Source organism: Arvicanthis niloticus, chromosome 4, assembly GCF_011762505.2.
Source record: "Arvicanthis niloticus isolate mArvNil1 chromosome 4, mArvNil1.pat.X, whole genome shotgun sequence".
Taxonomy (NCBI): domain Eukaryota; kingdom Metazoa; phylum Chordata; class Mammalia; order Rodentia; family Muridae; genus Arvicanthis; species Arvicanthis niloticus.
The window spans coordinates 87666025-87672154 of record NC_047661.1 but is presented as its reverse complement, the minus strand read 5'-3'; positions in this window follow the sequence as shown (position 1 = coordinate 87672154).

Sequence of the window (6130 nt, the reverse complement as noted above, 5' to 3'; positions counted from 1 at the left end):
AGGTTTAAACCAATAGGAAGTCTTTGCTAGCTGGCCAACTACTACTCTGGGTGTTCCTCAGTGTAACCTGAGCCTTTCTCAGGGTGAGCTTTTAAGTACAAAAACAAAACAAACAAACAAAAAAACCCATGTCCTGGCTAACAAGAACAGTTAGCCAGAAACAGAATTACAGAAGCCACAAAGCAAGGTTAGTACATTTAGAGACTTCCCCAGAACTATGGACTTTGATGGATTAACTGTTTGTTTTCATTTTTAGCGGGTGGTGCTGTCTACATGAGTCTTTTAGCCTGAATGACACTTCCATCATGGAGTCAGTTGTGCTAAGATCTGGGAGCCCTGTTACATTTGCCAGGCTTTGCAGCAAGCGCTTTTACCTACTCAACCATCTCAGCCCATGTATGATTTTTTTTTTTTTATCCATTAATTCATTGATGAACATTTAAATTAATTCCATTTCTTAGCTGTTGTGAATAGTGTTACAGTAAACGTGGAGAGGTGGATATCTCTTCAAAATACTGATTTCATTTTTACAGACACATAAGTTATAAACTTGCTGGATGAATCCTATGGCTTGGCTTTGTTTCGAGACAAGATCTCTGTGATGTAGTCCTGTCTTGGAATCCCAAGAATAGCTAGGACTTCAAGCAAGCCACCAATCCTGACTGGAGGTTTTTTTTTTTTTTTTTTTTTCTTTTTGAAATAGTCTCACTGTTATAACCTTGGCTAGCCAGGAACTCACTATGTAGACCAGGCTATCCTTGAACTCACAGATCAGCCTGCCTCTCCAGTGATGAGATGGAAGGTGTGTGCCACCAAAGATTTGATTTTAAGCATGCACTTTCACCGCTCCTAGTTTTTATTCAGTGCTAGAAAGCAAGCCCAGAGTTTTATGCATGCTGGACAAGCACTCAACCAACTGTGTTACATCCCCAGACCTGCTACTGGTACTTGGAATTTTTGATTGTCTTAATCCTGTCTGAACTGAAGTGGGGTGATATCTGATAGTGGTTTTGGTTTGCACTTCTCCATGATTAGTGATACCAATCTTTCATATACTCACTGGTCAATTCTATGTTGTCCTGTATTGCCTTCTATGGCTATCATAAACACTAAGACCAAAAGCAGCCTGGGGAGGATAGGATTGATCTCACATTCAAATCACAACAATACCTGAGGGATGTCACAACAAAAGCTCAAGCAGAGCCTTGAAGGTAGGAACTGAAGCAGAGCCCATAAAGGAATGCTGCTTACTGGCTTGTTCTCCAGGTACACATTCAGCCACCTTTCTATACCTCCCAGGACTGGCTGCCCAGAGGTGGCATTGCCCACAATAGGCTGTGCCTTCCCTTATCAATAATCGAGAAAAACACCCTACTAGCCAGACAAAGGCCTTTCATCCCAGAACTTGGAAAGCAGAGGCAGATGGATCTCTCTGTTTGAGGCCAGCCTAGTCTACACAGCAAGTTCCAGAACAGCTAGAGCTATGTGATAGACCCTGTCTCAAAAAATAAAATATCCTACAGATGTGTCTATCTATAGGCCAATCTGATGGAGGCATTTTCTCCCTTGAGGGTCCCACTTTCTGATGATTCTAGTTTGTGTCAAGTTCCAAAACAACCCAGCACAGGGTTTTGTTTAATTTTTAGGCAGGGTTTCATTCTGTACCTCTGGCCTGGAACTCAACTGGTCTGCCTGCCCCTGCCTCCCACGTGCCAGTGCTAAAGCTGTATACCACCACAGTGGCTACAGTGTGTTTCCTTAGCAGCCATGTTGAAGATCAATTAGTTGGAGATGTGGAGGCATTTCTTGGCTTCTTTTGTTGCCCCATGGGTCTAGGTATCTATATTTTTGTCAATACATGCAGTTTCTATTGCTACATTTATGATGTATTAAGACAGATACCATAAGCTCGGGATTTGGCAATGATGTGAGTACATGAGTGTGGATGCATGTATGGGTGTATACACGTGTATGGGGACCAGAGGCACGGTCCACTCCTCCTCCCCTTCTCTTTTTCATCATCTTTTTTTGTTTGTCTTTTGAGCCAGGGTTTCTCTGTGAAACTCTGGCTATCGTAGTACTCACTCTGTAGACCCAGGCTGTTCTCAGAGATCACCTGCCTCCGAGCCCCAGTGCTGGGATAGAAAGCATACACCTCCACACTCTACTTCTGTTTGTTTAAAATTTATGTGTATGAGTGTTTTGCCTGCACGTATGTCTGTGTACCACATGTATGTGGTGTCTACAGAGTTTAAGAGAGGGTGTCAGATACCCTGGAACTGGAGTTACAACTGTTAGCTGCCGTGTGAGTGCTGGGAACCTAACACCCTGGTCCTCCCTGGGAGAGCAGCCACTGCTCTTAACCACAGAACCGCCTTTCCGGGGCCCCCTCCTCAGCTTTTTGAATATGAGATCTGGGATTGAACTCAGGTCCTTGGTTTTGTAAAGCAGCTTGCTACTGAGACCTCTCCTTAGCCTTATTTGGAGGGTTTTTTGGTTTTGTTTGGTGTTTTTTTTTTGTTTGTTTGTTTTTGTTTTTGTAGTTCTATGTGAATCATAGCATTGTCTTTCCTAGGTCTATGAAGAATGTTATTAGTGTTTTGATAGGGATTGCACAGACTCTGTAGAATGTTTTGGACACTTTAACAGTACCGATTCTTCCAATGCGTGAACATGAGATGTCTTTGTGTGAATGTCTGTCCTTTGCAGTTTCTCAGTGTTTACAGTTTTCATGATAGAGACCATTCACATCATGGTTTAAATTGATCACAAATGGGATTGCTTTCTTGATTTCTTGTTTGCACAACTTCCTATTGGTACACAGAAATGCTGCTTTCCCCTAGCCTCCCTTGCTGAAGATCAACCCAGAGCCTTGTACATACCAGGCAGTTGTTCTACCAACTGAGGTACATCCCCACCTCTTTTTATTTTGAGACAAGGTGTAAAATGCTCAGGCTAGCCTGAACTCATTCCATAACCCAGGAAAGCCTTGAAATTATAATTCTTGTGTCTCAGTCTCCTGAGTAGCTGGTTTACTTTCATGTTGATTTTTGTCCTGAAACTATATTGAACTTATTAGCTCTAATAGATTTTGTTAAAATCTCTGATGTTTTCTACCTGTAAGATCATAAGTTTGCTGGGTGGTTGTGGCATACGCCTTTGATCCCAGCTCTTGGAAGGCAAAGGCAGGCAGATCTCTGAGTTTGAGGCCATTCTGGTTTACAGAGCAAGTTCCAGGACAGCCAGGGATACACAAAGAAACCCTGTCTCAAACAACAAAACAAACAAAAAAGAAAGTAAGGAAGGAAGGAAGGAAAGAAAAAAAGAAAGAAAGAAAAAGAAAGAAAAGAAAGAAAGAAAGAAAGAAAGAAAGAAAAGAAGAGAAAAGAGAAAAAGATCATGCCTTTTGCATCCAGTGACAGCTGGATTTCCTACCACCCACCCTGACACCACCCACCCTGACACCACCAGTTTGGATGCTCTTCATTCCTCCTGACTTTCTCTTGCTAGGATGTCAGCATCATACCAAATGTAAGTGGTGAAAGTGGACATCCTTCCCTAGTACAAGATCTTAGAGGGAAAGTTTTCAGATGTCTCCTATTTGGTAAAATACAAAGAATGGGCTTGTGATATATGAACTTGATGTTGGGTCATATCCTTTGTCTTAGTTAGGGTTACTATTGCTGTGATAAAACACCATGACCAAAACAACTTGAGAAGGAAAGTGTTTATTCAGCTTACACTTCCACTGCACTGCTCATCCTTGAAGGAAGTCAGGACTGGAACTCAAAAAGGACAGGATCCTGGAGTAAGAGCTGATGCAGAGGCCATGGAGGGATGCTGGTTACTGTCTTGCTCTCATGGCTTGCTTTCTTCTAGAACCCAGGACCAATAGTCCAGGGATAGAGCTACCTAGGACACCAACCATGGGCAGAGCCCTCCTTCATCAATCACTAATTAAGGAAATGTCTTATAGCTAGGTTTTATGGAGGCATTTTCTCAGTTGAAGTTTCTACCTTTCAGATGACTCTAGTTTGTGTCAAGTTAACATAAAACCAGCCAGGACATCCTCCCACACTTGATTTCTTCCATCTTTATCCTGGGGGGATGTTGAATTTTATCAAATGCCTTCCCAGTCTGGTGAGATGATCAAATGGGTTTTTACTTTCAGTCTGTTGACATGCTGTCTCCTGTTTATTGCTTTTCACATATTGAACTGTCCTTGGTATGAGTCTTATTTGATCACAGAACATAATCCTTTAATGAGCCACTGGGCTTGGTTAGTACCTTGCTGAGTTTTACATTTATGTTTGTCTTATTAGTGTTCCATTGGTGTGAAGAGACACCATAACTAAGGCAACTTTTTAAAGAAAACGTTTAATTGAAATATTGCTTGAAGTTTCAGAGGGTTAGTCCATAACCATCACGGGAAGGAGCATGGCAGCAGGCAGGCATGGTGTTGGAGCGCAGCTGAGAGCTTACCTCAGATCCACAAGTTAGAAGCAGAGAAAGAGATGAGACTAAGCCTGGTGTGGGCTTTTGAAACCTCAAAGCCACCCCCAGGGATACACCTCCTAATTCTTTCAGACCAGTTTCTCCAACTGGGAAACATTCAGTATATGAGCCTAGCTGGAAGAGATGGTACACACACACCCTTAAACCCAGCCTGTCTTTATTCAAACTACCATAATGTTTCTTGTAAATATAGGCCTTTCCTTTTTCCTGATTTAAAAAAAAAAATGTGTTCGAGTAATTGTGAGTGTGTGTGTGTGTAAGGGTATGTGTTTGTAATATATATTTAAGTGTGCATAAGTGTGTGAATGTGTGAGCGTGTATGTGCGAGAACATTGTGGGTGTGTATGTATAAGTGTGAGTGTGTGTTTAAGTGTGTAAGTATATGTGTGTCTTTATCTGGTTTTGTTATCAGGCTAATACTGCCTGAGTAAAGAGATTGTAAGAATTGCTTGTTCAAATTTTCAGAATAATGTTAAGATTTTATTTAGATAGTGCATCATATAAGATATATTAGGCTGGCCCCAAACTCACTATATAGCCAAGGATGACCATGAATTCCTGATATTCCTGCCTCAGCCTCCCAAGTGTGGAAACTTCATATTGTTACATGGCAGCAAATACTATCTGAGGAGACTGGACAGTTTCAATATAAAGGGATACAGAAGTTCCTGGAAGAACCCCCTTTGTATTTGAGTTATAAATAAAGTAATACTGTTAGACTTAATTAAAAATGGGACTTGGTAGTACAATATTTTTTGTTTGTTTAAAATATTTTTGAGACAACATTTATGTAACTCAGGCTGACCTTGGACTACCAATTCCTCTGTGTCTACCTGCTGAGTGCTGGGATTAAAGCTGTATACCACTATACATCTCTTATGGGCCAATATTCAAAAAGTCATTGGGCCATTTCTTGTTCAATCTTTTTTTTTGACAATGGGTTCTTATCAGTGCTTTTTAATTTTTAATTGTTTTATTTTTGTGCATATTTGTGCAGATTCACATTGCCTTTATGTGTACACCTGTGGAGGTCAGAGGTTGAAGTTGGGTGTCTTCCTCTGTCTCTGTCTGACTTATTGTATGTTTGTTTGTTTGTGATGGGGTCTCTCACAGAGCCTGGAACTCAGTTAATTCAGCCAGACTGGTGGCCAGCAAGCCCCTCGGATGTGCCTTTGTCCACTCATCCCTGCCTGCATAGCCCCAGAGTTACAGATGTGCTGGGGATCCAAACCTCAGGTCCTCAGCTTGCACAGCAAGCACGTCATCCACTGAGCCATCCCCCAACCCTATGCCATGTAAGATTAGAAATCATCTTGCTGCATCAAATTTCAGGGACCTTGAAATCTGAACACCAAGTTTTTGAGTGACGATTATGAGAATCGGGTCTATCTGCCACAGGCAAAATTAACACAGAAGAGACAGTTGACTTCCAGGAAGTGGCAGAGTCAAAGCTGAATGGTGGCAAGGATCAGGGCCAGGAAAACGAAGCTCTCGGAAGAAAAGCATCGGATGAAACCCAAGAGACCTCTATTAATGTGATGTTAGCTGTTAGCTATGGAGTATGTGGTATCATAGTGATAACTTGCTCATTAGAAGAACAGGCTGTGTCTATTTC